This window comes from Euprymna scolopes, chromosome 18, assembly GCF_053919585.1.
Source record: "Euprymna scolopes isolate OS-2025 chromosome 18, ASM5391958v1, whole genome shotgun sequence".
NCBI lineage: Eukaryota > Metazoa > Mollusca > Cephalopoda > Sepiida > Sepiolidae > Euprymna > Euprymna scolopes.
The window spans coordinates 127,988,481-127,998,291 of NC_136499.1; the positions used below are offsets into that span (position 1 = coordinate 127,988,481).

The window sequence follows — 9,811 nt, forward strand, 5'->3', positions numbered from 1 at the left end:
TTTGGAAAAACTCATAAAAATGCGTTCGATTTTAATGTAAAATATTAGATAAAAAAACAAAAAACAAAATATCATTACATTATCAGATTTGGTAAATAAATATTGAAATTGTAATAGTTAAAATTATGGCACGTCTTCGCTTACGGCCATATCACGTTGAAAACACCGGTTCTCGTCCGATCCCCGAAGTTAAGCAACGTAGAGCCTGGTCAGTACTTAGATGGGTGACCGCTTGGGAATACCAGGTGGTGTAAGCATTTCCCCTGAATATTTGGAAAAACTCATAAAAATGCTTTCGATTTTAATGTAAAATATTAGGTAAAAAAAACAAAAAACAAAATATCATTACATTATCAGATTTGGTAAATAAATATTGAAATTGTAATAGTTAAAATTATGGCACGTCTTCGCTTACGGCCATATCACGTTGAAAACACCGGTTCTCGTCCGATCCCCGAAGTTAAGCAACGTAGAGCCTGGTCAGTACTTAGATGGGTGACCGCTTGGGAATACCAGGTGCTGTAAGCATTTCCTCTGAATTTTTGGAAAAACTCATAAAAATGCGTTCGATTTTAATGTAAAATATTAGGTAAAACAAACAAATAAAGTATCATTAAATTATCAGATTTGGTAAATAAATATTGAAATTGTAATAGTTAAAATTATGGCACTTCTTCGCTTACGGCCATATTACGTTGAAAACACCGGTTCTCGTCCGATCCCCGAAGTTAAGCAACGTAGAGCCTGGTCAGTACTTAGATGGGTGACCGCTTGGGAATATAAGGTGCTGTAAGCATTTCCCCTGAATTTTTGGAAAAACTCATAAAAATGCGTTCGATTTTAATGTAAAATATTAGATAAAAAAACAAAAAACAAAATATCATTACATTATCAGATTTGGTAAATAAATATTGAAATTGTAATAGTTAAAATTATGGCACGTCTTCGCTTACGGCCATATCACGTTGAAAACACCGGTTCTCGTCCGATCCCGAAGTTAAGCAACGTAGAGCCTGGTCAGTACTTAGATGGGTGACCGCTTGGGAATACCAGGTGCTGTAAGCATTTCCCCTGAATTTTTGGAAAAACTCATAAAAATGCGTTCGATTTTAATGTAAAATATTAGATAAAAAAACAAAAAACAAAATATCATTACATTATCAGATTTGGTAAATAAATATTGAAATTGTAATAGTTAAAATTATGGCACGTCTTCGCTTACGGCCATATCACGTTGAAAACACCGGTTCTCGTCCGATCCCCGAAGTTAAGCAACGTAGAGCCTGGTCAGTACTTAGATGGGTGACCGCTTGGGAATACCAGGTGCTGTAAGCATTTCCCCTGAATTTTTGGAAAAACTCATAAAAATGTGTTCGATTTTAATGTAAAATATTAGGTAAAAAAAAAACAAATAAAGTATCATTAAATTATCAGATTTGGTAAATAAATATTGAAATTGTAATAGTTAAACTTATCGCACTTCTTCGCTTACGGCCATATCACGTTGAAAACACCGGTTCTCGTCCGATCCCCGATATTAAGCAACGTAGAGCCTGGTCAGTACTTAGATGGGTGACCGCTTGGGAATACCAGGTGCTGTAAGCATTTCCCCTGAATTTTTGGAAAAACTCATAAAAATGCGTTCGATTTTAATGTAAAATATTAGGTAAAAAAACAAATAAAGTATCATTAAATTATCAGATTTGGTAAATAAATATTGAAATTGTAATAGTTAAAATTATGGCACTACTTCGCTTACGGCCATATCACGTTGAAAACACCGGTTCTCGTCCGATCCCCGAAGTTAAGCAACGTAGAGCCTGGTCAGTACATAGATGGGTGACCGCTTGGGAATACCAGGTGCTGTAAGCATTTCCCCTGAATTTTTGGAAAAACTCATAAAAATGCGTTCGATTTTAATGTAAAATATTAGATAAAAAAACAAAAAACAAAATATCATTACATTATCAGATTTGGTAAATAAATATTGAAATTGTAATAGTTAAAATTATGGCACGTCTTCGCTTACGGCCATATCACGTTGAAAATACCGGTTCTATTCCGATTCCCGAAGTTAAGCAACGTAGAGCCTGGTCAGTACTTAGATGGGTGACCGCTTGGTAATACCAGGTGCTGTAAGCATTTCCCCTGAATTTTTGGAAAAACTCATAAAAATGCGTTCGATTTTAATGTAAAATATTAGGTAAAAAAAACAAATAAAGTATCATTAAATTATCAGATTTGGTAAATAAATATTGAAATTGTAATAGTTAAAATTATGGCACTTCTTCGCTTACGGCCATATCACGTTGAAAACACCGGTTCTCGTCCGATCCCCGTAGTTAAGCAACGTAGAGCCTGGTCAGTACTTAGATGGGTGACCGCTTGGGCATACCAGGTGCTGTAAGCATTTCCCCTGAATTTTTGGAAAAACTCATAAAAATGCGTTCGATTTTAATGTAAAATATTAGATAAAAAAACAAAAAACAAAATATCATTACATTATCAGTTTTGGTAAATAAATATTGAAATTGTAATAGTTAAAATTATGGCACATCTTTGCTTACGGCCATATCACGTTGAAAATACCGGTTCTATTCCGATTCCCGAAGTTATGCAACGTAGAGCCTGGTCAGTACTTAGATGGGTGACCGCTTGGGAATACCAGGTGCTGTAAGCATTTACCCTGAATTTTTGGAAAAACTCATAAAAATGCGTTCGATTTTAATGTAAAATATTAGATAAACAAAACAAAAAACAAAATATCATTACATTATCAGATTTGGTAAATAAATATTGAAATTGTAATAGATAAAATTATGGCACGTCTTCGCTTACGGCCATATCACGTTGAAAACACCGGTTCTCGTCCGATCCCCGAAGTTAAGCAATGTAGAGCCTGGTCAGTACTTAGATGGGTGACCGCTTGGGAATACCAGGTGCTGTAAGCAGTTCCCCTGAATTTTTGGAAAAACTCATAAAAATGTGTTCGATTTTAATGTAAAATATTAGGTAAAAAAAAAACAAATAAAGTATCATTAAATTATCAGATTTGGTAAATAAATATTGAAATTGTAATAGTTAAACTTATCGCACTTCTTCGCTTACGGCAATATCACGTTAAAAACACCGGTTCTCGTCCGATCCCCGATATTAAGCAACGTAGAGCCTGGTCAGTACTTAGATGGGTGACCGCTTGGGAATACCAGGTGCTGTAAGCATTTCCCCTGAATTTTTGGAAAAACTCATAAAAATGCGTTCGATTTTAATGTAAAATATTAGGTAAAAAAAACAAACAAAGTATCATTAAATTATCAGATTTGGTAAATAAATATTGAAATTGTAATAGTTAAAATTATGGCACTACTTCGCTTACGGCCATATCACGTTGAAAACACCGGTTCTCGTCCGATCCCCGAAGTTAAGCAACGTAGAGCCTGGTCAGTACTTAGATGGGTGACCGCTTGGGAATACCAGGTGCTGTAAGCATTTCCCCTGAATTTTTGGAAAAACTCATAAAAATTCGTTCGATTTTAATGTAAAATATTAGATAAAAAAACAAAAAACAAAATATCATTACATTATCAGATTTGGTAAGTAAATATTGAAATTGTAATAGTTAAAATTATGGCACGTCTTCGCTTACGGCCATATCACGTTGAAAACACCGGTTCTCGTCCGATCCCCGAAGTCAAGCAACGTAGAGCCTGGTCAGTACTTAGATGGGTGACCGCTTGGGAATACCAGGTGCTGTAAGCATTTCCCCTGAATATTTGGAAAAACTCATAAAAATGCTTTCGATTTTAATGTAAAATATTAGGTAAAAAAAACAAAAAACAAAATATCATTACATTATCAGATTTGGTAAATAAATATTGAAATTGTAATAGTTAAAATTATGGCACGTCTTCGCTTACGGCCATATCACGTTGAAAACACCGGTTCTCGTCCGATCCCCGAAGTTAAGCAACGTAGAGCCTGGTCAGTACTTAGATGGGTGACCGCTTGGGAATACCAGGTGCTGTAAGCATTTCCCCTGAATTTTTGGAAAAACTCATAAAAATGCGTTCGATTTTAATGTAAAATATTAGGTAAAAAAAAACAAATAAAGTATCATTAAATTCTCAGATTTGGTAAATAAATATTGAAATTGTAATAGTTAAAATTATCGCACTTCTTCGCTTACGGCCATATCACGTTGAAAACACCGGTTCTCGTCCGATCCCCGAAGTTAAGCAACGTAGAGCCTGGTCAGTACTTAGATGGGTGACCGCTTGGGAATACCAGGTGCTGTAAGCATTTCCCCTGAATTTTTGGAAAAACTCATAAAAATGCGTTCGATTTTAATGTAAAATATTAGATAAAAAAACAAAAAACAAAATATCATTACATTATCAGATTTGGTAAATAAATATTGAAATTGTAATAGTTAAAATTATGGCACGTCTTCGCTTACGGCCATATCACGTTGAAAACACCGGTTCTCGTCCGATCCCCGAAGTTAAGCAACGTAGAGCCTGGTCAGTACTTAGATGGGTGACCGCTTGGGAATACCAGGTGCTGTAAGCATTTCCCCTGAATTTTTGGAAAAACTCATAAAAATGCATTCGATTTTAATGTAAAATATTAGATAAAAAAACAAAAAACAAAATATCATTACATTATAAGATTTGGTAAATAAATTTTGAAATTGTAATAGTTAAAATTATGGCACGTCTTCGCTTACGGCCATATCACGTTGAAAACACCGGTTCTCGTCCGATCCCCGAAGTTAAGCAACGTAGAGCCTGGTCAGTACTTAGATGGGTGACCGCTTGGGAATACCAGGTGCTGTAAGCATTTCCCCTGAATTTTTGGAAAAACTCATAAAAATGCGTTCGATTTTAATGTAAAATATGTGATAAAAAGCAAAAAACAAAATATCATTACATTATCAGATTTGGTAAATAAATATTGAAATTGTAATAGTTAAAATTATGGCACGTCTTCGCTTACGGCCATATCACGTTGAAAACACCGGTTCTCGTCCGATCCCCGAAGTTAAGCAACGTAGAGCCTGGTCAGTACTTAGATGGGTGACCGCTTGGGAATACCAGGTGCTGTAAGCATTTCCCCTGAATTTTTGGAAAAACTCATAAAAATGCGTTCGATTTTAATGTAAAATATTAGATAAAAAAACAAAAAACAAAATATCATTACATTATCAGATTTGGTAAATAAATATTGAAATTGTAATAGTTAAAATATTGCACGTCTTCGCTTACGGCCATATCACGTTGAAAACACCGGTTCTCGTCCGATCCCCGAAGTTAAGCAACGTAGAGCCTGGTCAGTACTTAGATGGGTGACCGCTTGGGAATACCAGGTGCTGTAAGCATTTCCCCTGAATTTTTGGAAAAACTCATAAAAATGCGTTCGATTTTAATGTAAAATATTAGGTAAAAAAAAACAAATAAAGTATCATTAAATTCTCAGATTTGGTAAATAAATATTGAAATTGTAATAGTTAAAATTATCGCACTTCTTCGCTTACGGCCATATCACGTTGAAAACACCGGTTCTCGTCCGATCCCCGAAGTTAAGCAACGTAGAGCCTGGTCAGTACTTAGATGGGTGACCGCTTGGGAATACCAGGTGCTGTAAGCATTTCCCCTGAATTTTTGGAAAAACTCATAAAAATGCGTTCGATTTTAATGTAAAATATTAGATAAAAAACAAAAAACAAAATATCATTACATTATCAGATTTGGTAAATAAATATTGAAATTGTAATAGTTAAAATTATCGCACGTCTTCGCTTACGGCCATATCACGTTGAAAACACCGGTTCTCGTCCGATCCCCGAAGTTACACAACGAAGAGCCTGGTCAGTACTTAGATGGGTGACCGCTTGGGAATAACAGGTGCTGTAAGCATTTCCCCTGAATTTTTGGAAAAACTCATAAAAATGCGTTCGATTTTAATGTAAAATATTAGATAAAAAAACAAAAAACAAAATATCATTACATTATCAGATTTGGTAAATAAATATTGAAATTGTAATAGTTAAAATTATGGCACGTCTTCGCTTACGGCCATATCACGTTGAAAACACCGGTTCTCGTCCGATCCCCGAAGTTAAGCAACGTAGAGCCTGGTCAGTACTTAGATGGGTGACCGCTTGGGAATACCAGGTGCTGTAAGCATTTCCCCTGAATTTTTGGAAAAACTCATAAAAATGCGTTCGATTTTAATGTAAAATATTAGATAAAAAACAAAAAACAAAATATCATTACATTATCAGATTTGGTAAATAAATATTGAAATTGTAATAGTTAAAATTATGGCACGTCTTCGCTTACGGCCATATCACGTTGAAAACACCGGTTCTCGTCCGATCCCCGAAGTTAAGCAACGTAGAGCCTGGTCAGTACTTAGATGGGTGACCGCTTGGGAATACCAGGTGCTGTAAGCATTTCCCCTGAATTTTTGGAAAAACTCATAAAAATGCGTTCGATTTTAATGTAAAATATTAGATAAAAAAACAAAAAACAAAATATCATTACATTATAAGATTTGGTAAATAAATTTTGAAATTGTAATAGTTAAAATTATGGCACGTCTTCGCTTACGGCCATATCACGTATAAAACACCGGTTCTCGTCCGATCCCCGAAGTTAAGCAACGTAGAGCCTGGTCAGTACATAGATGGGTGACCGCTTGGGAATACCAGGTGCTGTAAGCATTTCCCCTGAATTTTTGGAAAAACTCATAAAAATGCGTTCGATTTTAATGTAAAATATTAGATAAAAAAACAAAAAACAAAATATCATTACATTATCAGATTTGGTAAATAAATATTGAAATTGTAATAGTTAAAATTATGGCACGTCTTCGCTTACGGCCATATCACGTTGAAAACACCGGTTCTCGTCCGATCCCCGAAGTTAAGCAACGTTGAGCCTGGTCAGTACTTAGATGGGTGACCGCTTGGGAATACCAGGTGCTGTAAGCATTTCCCCTGAATTTTTGGAAAAACTCATAAAAATGCGTTCGATTTTAATGTAAAATATTAGATAAAAAAAACAAAAAACAAAATATCATTACATTATAAGATTTGGTAAATAAATTTTGAAATTGTAATAGTTAAAATTATGGCACGTCTTCGCTTACGGCCATATCACGTTGAAAACACCGGTTCTCGTCCGATCCCCGAAGTTAAGCAACGTAGAGCCTGGTCAGTACTTAGATGGGTGACCGCTTGGGAATACCAGGTGCTGTAAGCATTTCCCCTGAATTTTTGGAAAAACTCATAAAAATGCGTTCGATTTTAATGTAAAATATTAGATAAAAAAACAAAAAACAAAATATCATTACATTATCAGATTTGGTAAATAAATATTGAAATTGTAATAGTTAAAATTATGGCACGTCTTCGCTTACGGCCATATCACGTTGAAAACACCGGTTCTCGTCCGATCCCCGAAGTTAAGCAACGTAGAGCCTGGTCAGTACTTAGATGGGTGACCGCTTGGGAATACCAGGTGCTGTAAGCATTTCCCCTGAATTTTTGGAAAAACTCATAAAAATGCATTCGATTTTAATGTAAAATATTAGATAAAAAAACAAAAAACAAAATATCATTACATTATAAGATTTGGTAAATAAATTTTGAAATTGTAATAGTTAAAATTATGGCACGTCTTCGCTTACGGCCATATCACGTTGAAAACACCGGTTCTCGTCCGATCCCCGAAGTTAAGCAACGTAGAGCCTGGTCAGTACTTAGATGGGTGACCGCTTGGGAATACCAGGTGCTGTAAGCATTTCCCCTGAATTTTTGGAAAAACTCATAAAAATGCGTTCGATTTTAATGTAAAATATGTGATAAAAAGCAAAAAACAAAATATCATTACATTATCAGATTTGGTAAATAAATATTGAAATTGTAATAGTTAAAATTATGGCACGTCTTCGCTTACGGCCATATCACGTTGAAAACACCGGTTCTCGTCCGATCCCCGAAGTTAAGCAACGTAGAGCCTGGTCAGTACTTAGATGGGTGACCGCTTGGGAATACCAGGTGCTGTAAGCATTTCCCCTGAATTTTTGGAAAAACTCATAAAAATGCGTTCGATTTTAATGTAAAATATTAGATAAAAAAACAAAAAACAAAATATCATTACATTATCAGATTTGGTAAATAAATATTGAAATTGTAATAGTTAAAATATTGCACGTCTTCGCTTACGGCCATATCACGTTGAAAACACCGGTTCTCGTCCGATCCCCGAAGTTAAGCAACGTAGAGCCTGGTCAGTACTTAGATGGGTGACCGCTTGGGAATACCAGGTGCTGTAAGCATTTCCCCTGAATTTTTGGAAAAACTCATAAAAATGCGTTCGATTTTAATGTAAAATATTAGGTAAAAAAAAACAAATAAAGTATCATTAAATTCTCAGATTTGGTAAATAAATATTGAAATTGTAATAGTTAAAATTATCGCACTTCTTCGCTTACGGCCATATCACGTTGAAAACACCGGTTCTCGTCCGATCCCCGAAGTTAAGCAACGTAGAGCCTGGTCAGTACTTAGATGGGTGACCGCTTGGGAATACCAGGTGCTGTAAGCATTTCCCCTGAATTTTTGGAAAAACTCATAAAAATGCGTTCGATTTTAATGTAAAATATTAGATAAAAAACAAAAAACAAAATATCATTACATTATCAGATTTGGTAAATAAATATTGAAATTGTAATAGTTAAAATTATCGCACGTCTTCGCTTACGGCCATATCACGTTGAAAACACCGGTTCTCGTCCGATCCCCGAAGTTACACAACGAAGAGCCTGGTCAGTACTTAGATGGGTGACCGCTTGGGAATAACAGGTGCTGTAAGCATTTCCCCTGAATTTTTGGAAAAACTCATAAAAATGCGTTCGATTTTAATGTAAAATATTAGATAAAAAAACAAAAAACAAAATATCATTACATTATCAGATTTGGTAAATAAATATTGAAATTGTAATAGTTAAAATTATGGCACGTCTTCGCTTACGGCCATATCACGTTGAAAACACCGGTTCTCGTCCGATCCCCGAAGTTAAGCAACGTAGAGCCTGGTCAGTACTTAGATGGGTGACCGCTTGGGAATACCAGGTGCTGTAAGCATTTCCCCTGAATTTTTGGAAAAACTCATAAAAATGCGTTCGATTTTAATGTAAAATATTAGATAAAAAACAAAAAACAAAATATCATTACATTATCAGATTTGGTAAATAAATATTGAAATTGTAATAGTTAAAATTATGGCACGTCTTCGCTTACGGCCATATCACGTTGAAAACACCGGTTCTCGTCCGATCCCCGAAGTTAAGCAACGTAGAGCCTGGTCAGTACTTAGATGGGTGACCGCTTGGGAATACCAGGTGCTGTAAGCATTTCCCCTGAATTTTTGGAAAAACTCATAAAAATGCGTTCGATTTTAATGTAAAATATTAGATAAAAAAACAAAAAACAAAATATCATTACATTATAAGATTTGGTAAATAAATTTTGAAATTGTAATAGTTAAAATTATGGCACGTCTTCGCTTACGGCCATATCACGTATAAAACACCGGTTCTCGTCCGATCCCCGAAGTTAAGCAACGTAGAGCCTGGTCAGTACATAGATGGGTGACCGCTTGGGAATACCAGGTGCTGTAAGCATTTCCCCTGAATTTTTGGAAAAACTCATAAAAATGCGTTCGATTTTAATGTAAAATATTAGATAAAAAAACAAAAAACAAAATATCATTACATTATCAGATTTGGTAAATAAATATTGAAA

General features: G+C 35.1%; 34 non-coding genes and 2 pseudogenes across 34 annotated transcripts; all 36 read left to right on the plus strand.

Annotated features, from left to right (window-relative positions):
- Positions 1-138: 138 nt before the first annotated feature.
- LOC145300372 (5S ribosomal RNA) lies at positions 139-257 on the plus strand. The gene has a single exon (XR_013872598.1). It is a non-coding gene; the product is annotated as a 5S ribosomal RNA (ribosomal RNA).
- A 152-nt stretch (positions 258-409) lies between these two features.
- LOC145299028 (5S ribosomal RNA) lies at positions 410-528 on the plus strand. The gene has a single exon (XR_013871294.1). It is a non-coding gene; the product is annotated as a 5S ribosomal RNA (ribosomal RNA).
- Positions 529-677: 149 nt separating this feature from the next.
- On the plus strand, positions 678-796 carry LOC145301123 (5S ribosomal RNA). The gene has a single exon (XR_013873324.1). It is a non-coding gene; the product is annotated as a 5S ribosomal RNA (ribosomal RNA).
- Positions 797-947: 151 nt separating this feature from the next.
- LOC145300449 (5S ribosomal RNA) lies at positions 948-1,065 on the plus strand. Its single transcript, XR_013872670.1, has one exon. It is a non-coding gene; the product is annotated as a 5S ribosomal RNA (ribosomal RNA).
- Positions 1,066-1,216: 151 nt separating this feature from the next.
- Positions 1,217-1,335, plus strand: LOC145299029 (5S ribosomal RNA). The gene has a single exon (XR_013871295.1). It is a non-coding gene; the product is annotated as a 5S ribosomal RNA (ribosomal RNA).
- Positions 1,336-1,486: 151 nt separating this feature from the next.
- LOC145300892 (5S ribosomal RNA) lies at positions 1,487-1,605 on the plus strand. The gene has a single exon (XR_013873100.1). It is a non-coding gene; the product is annotated as a 5S ribosomal RNA (ribosomal RNA).
- A 148-nt stretch (positions 1,606-1,753) lies between these two features.
- Positions 1,754-1,872, plus strand: LOC145300174 (5S ribosomal RNA). The gene has a single exon (XR_013872409.1). It is a non-coding gene; the product is annotated as a 5S ribosomal RNA (ribosomal RNA).
- Positions 1,873-2,023: 151 nt separating this feature from the next.
- LOC145301417 (5S ribosomal RNA) lies at positions 2,024-2,142 on the plus strand (annotated as a pseudogene).
- A 149-nt stretch (positions 2,143-2,291) lies between these two features.
- LOC145300690 (5S ribosomal RNA) lies at positions 2,292-2,410 on the plus strand. The gene has a single exon (XR_013872903.1). It is a non-coding gene; the product is annotated as a 5S ribosomal RNA (ribosomal RNA).
- Positions 2,411-2,561: 151 nt separating this feature from the next.
- On the plus strand, positions 2,562-2,680 carry LOC145301410 (5S ribosomal RNA; annotated as a pseudogene).
- Positions 2,681-2,832: 152 nt separating this feature from the next.
- Positions 2,833-2,951, plus strand: LOC145299543 (5S ribosomal RNA). The gene has a single exon (XR_013871796.1). It is a non-coding gene; the product is annotated as a 5S ribosomal RNA (ribosomal RNA).
- Positions 2,952-3,102: 151 nt separating this feature from the next.
- LOC145301281 (5S ribosomal RNA) lies at positions 3,103-3,221 on the plus strand. The gene has a single exon (XR_013873479.1). It is a non-coding gene; the product is annotated as a 5S ribosomal RNA (ribosomal RNA).
- A 149-nt stretch (positions 3,222-3,370) lies between these two features.
- On the plus strand, positions 3,371-3,489 carry LOC145299030 (5S ribosomal RNA). Its single transcript, XR_013871296.1, has one exon. It is a non-coding gene; the product is annotated as a 5S ribosomal RNA (ribosomal RNA).
- A 151-nt stretch (positions 3,490-3,640) lies between these two features.
- Positions 3,641-3,759, plus strand: LOC145299703 (5S ribosomal RNA). The gene has a single exon (XR_013871951.1). It is a non-coding gene; the product is annotated as a 5S ribosomal RNA (ribosomal RNA).
- Positions 3,760-3,911: 152 nt separating this feature from the next.
- Positions 3,912-4,030, plus strand: LOC145299032 (5S ribosomal RNA). Its single transcript, XR_013871298.1, has one exon. It is a non-coding gene; the product is annotated as a 5S ribosomal RNA (ribosomal RNA).
- Positions 4,031-4,180: 150 nt separating this feature from the next.
- Positions 4,181-4,299, plus strand: LOC145299033 (5S ribosomal RNA). The gene has a single exon (XR_013871299.1). It is a non-coding gene; the product is annotated as a 5S ribosomal RNA (ribosomal RNA).
- Positions 4,300-4,450: 151 nt separating this feature from the next.
- Positions 4,451-4,569, plus strand: LOC145299034 (5S ribosomal RNA). The gene has a single exon (XR_013871300.1). It is a non-coding gene; the product is annotated as a 5S ribosomal RNA (ribosomal RNA).
- A 151-nt stretch (positions 4,570-4,720) lies between these two features.
- LOC145299035 (5S ribosomal RNA) lies at positions 4,721-4,839 on the plus strand. The gene has a single exon (XR_013871301.1). It is a non-coding gene; the product is annotated as a 5S ribosomal RNA (ribosomal RNA).
- Positions 4,840-4,989: 150 nt separating this feature from the next.
- LOC145299036 (5S ribosomal RNA) lies at positions 4,990-5,108 on the plus strand. Its single transcript, XR_013871302.1, has one exon. It is a non-coding gene; the product is annotated as a 5S ribosomal RNA (ribosomal RNA).
- A 150-nt stretch (positions 5,109-5,258) lies between these two features.
- On the plus strand, positions 5,259-5,377 carry LOC145299037 (5S ribosomal RNA). The gene has a single exon (XR_013871303.1). It is a non-coding gene; the product is annotated as a 5S ribosomal RNA (ribosomal RNA).
- Positions 5,378-5,527: 150 nt separating this feature from the next.
- Positions 5,528-5,646, plus strand: LOC145299038 (5S ribosomal RNA). Its single transcript, XR_013871304.1, has one exon. It is a non-coding gene; the product is annotated as a 5S ribosomal RNA (ribosomal RNA).
- A 150-nt stretch (positions 5,647-5,796) lies between these two features.
- Positions 5,797-5,915, plus strand: LOC145301196 (5S ribosomal RNA). Its single transcript, XR_013873397.1, has one exon. It is a non-coding gene; the product is annotated as a 5S ribosomal RNA (ribosomal RNA).
- Positions 5,916-6,066: 151 nt separating this feature from the next.
- LOC145299039 (5S ribosomal RNA) lies at positions 6,067-6,185 on the plus strand. Its single transcript, XR_013871305.1, has one exon. It is a non-coding gene; the product is annotated as a 5S ribosomal RNA (ribosomal RNA).
- A 150-nt stretch (positions 6,186-6,335) lies between these two features.
- LOC145299040 (5S ribosomal RNA) lies at positions 6,336-6,454 on the plus strand. Its single transcript, XR_013871306.1, has one exon. It is a non-coding gene; the product is annotated as a 5S ribosomal RNA (ribosomal RNA).
- Positions 6,455-6,605: 151 nt separating this feature from the next.
- LOC145301090 (5S ribosomal RNA) lies at positions 6,606-6,724 on the plus strand. Its single transcript, XR_013873291.1, has one exon. It is a non-coding gene; the product is annotated as a 5S ribosomal RNA (ribosomal RNA).
- Positions 6,725-6,875: 151 nt separating this feature from the next.
- Positions 6,876-6,994, plus strand: LOC145298917 (5S ribosomal RNA). Its single transcript, XR_013871185.1, has one exon. It is a non-coding gene; the product is annotated as a 5S ribosomal RNA (ribosomal RNA).
- Positions 6,995-7,146: 152 nt separating this feature from the next.
- LOC145299041 (5S ribosomal RNA) lies at positions 7,147-7,265 on the plus strand. The gene has a single exon (XR_013871307.1). It is a non-coding gene; the product is annotated as a 5S ribosomal RNA (ribosomal RNA).
- Positions 7,266-7,416: 151 nt separating this feature from the next.
- LOC145299043 (5S ribosomal RNA) lies at positions 7,417-7,535 on the plus strand. The gene has a single exon (XR_013871309.1). It is a non-coding gene; the product is annotated as a 5S ribosomal RNA (ribosomal RNA).
- A 151-nt stretch (positions 7,536-7,686) lies between these two features.
- Positions 7,687-7,805, plus strand: LOC145299044 (5S ribosomal RNA). Its single transcript, XR_013871310.1, has one exon. It is a non-coding gene; the product is annotated as a 5S ribosomal RNA (ribosomal RNA).
- A 150-nt stretch (positions 7,806-7,955) lies between these two features.
- Positions 7,956-8,074, plus strand: LOC145299045 (5S ribosomal RNA). The gene has a single exon (XR_013871311.1). It is a non-coding gene; the product is annotated as a 5S ribosomal RNA (ribosomal RNA).
- Positions 8,075-8,224: 150 nt separating this feature from the next.
- Positions 8,225-8,343, plus strand: LOC145299046 (5S ribosomal RNA). The gene has a single exon (XR_013871312.1). It is a non-coding gene; the product is annotated as a 5S ribosomal RNA (ribosomal RNA).
- A 150-nt stretch (positions 8,344-8,493) lies between these two features.
- Positions 8,494-8,612, plus strand: LOC145299047 (5S ribosomal RNA). The gene has a single exon (XR_013871313.1). It is a non-coding gene; the product is annotated as a 5S ribosomal RNA (ribosomal RNA).
- A 150-nt stretch (positions 8,613-8,762) lies between these two features.
- Positions 8,763-8,881, plus strand: LOC145301197 (5S ribosomal RNA). The gene has a single exon (XR_013873398.1). It is a non-coding gene; the product is annotated as a 5S ribosomal RNA (ribosomal RNA).
- A 151-nt stretch (positions 8,882-9,032) lies between these two features.
- LOC145299048 (5S ribosomal RNA) lies at positions 9,033-9,151 on the plus strand. Its single transcript, XR_013871314.1, has one exon. It is a non-coding gene; the product is annotated as a 5S ribosomal RNA (ribosomal RNA).
- A 150-nt stretch (positions 9,152-9,301) lies between these two features.
- LOC145299049 (5S ribosomal RNA) lies at positions 9,302-9,420 on the plus strand. The gene has a single exon (XR_013871315.1). It is a non-coding gene; the product is annotated as a 5S ribosomal RNA (ribosomal RNA).
- Positions 9,421-9,571: 151 nt separating this feature from the next.
- LOC145301091 (5S ribosomal RNA) lies at positions 9,572-9,690 on the plus strand. The gene has a single exon (XR_013873292.1). It is a non-coding gene; the product is annotated as a 5S ribosomal RNA (ribosomal RNA).
- Positions 9,691-9,811: the final 121 nt, after the last annotated feature.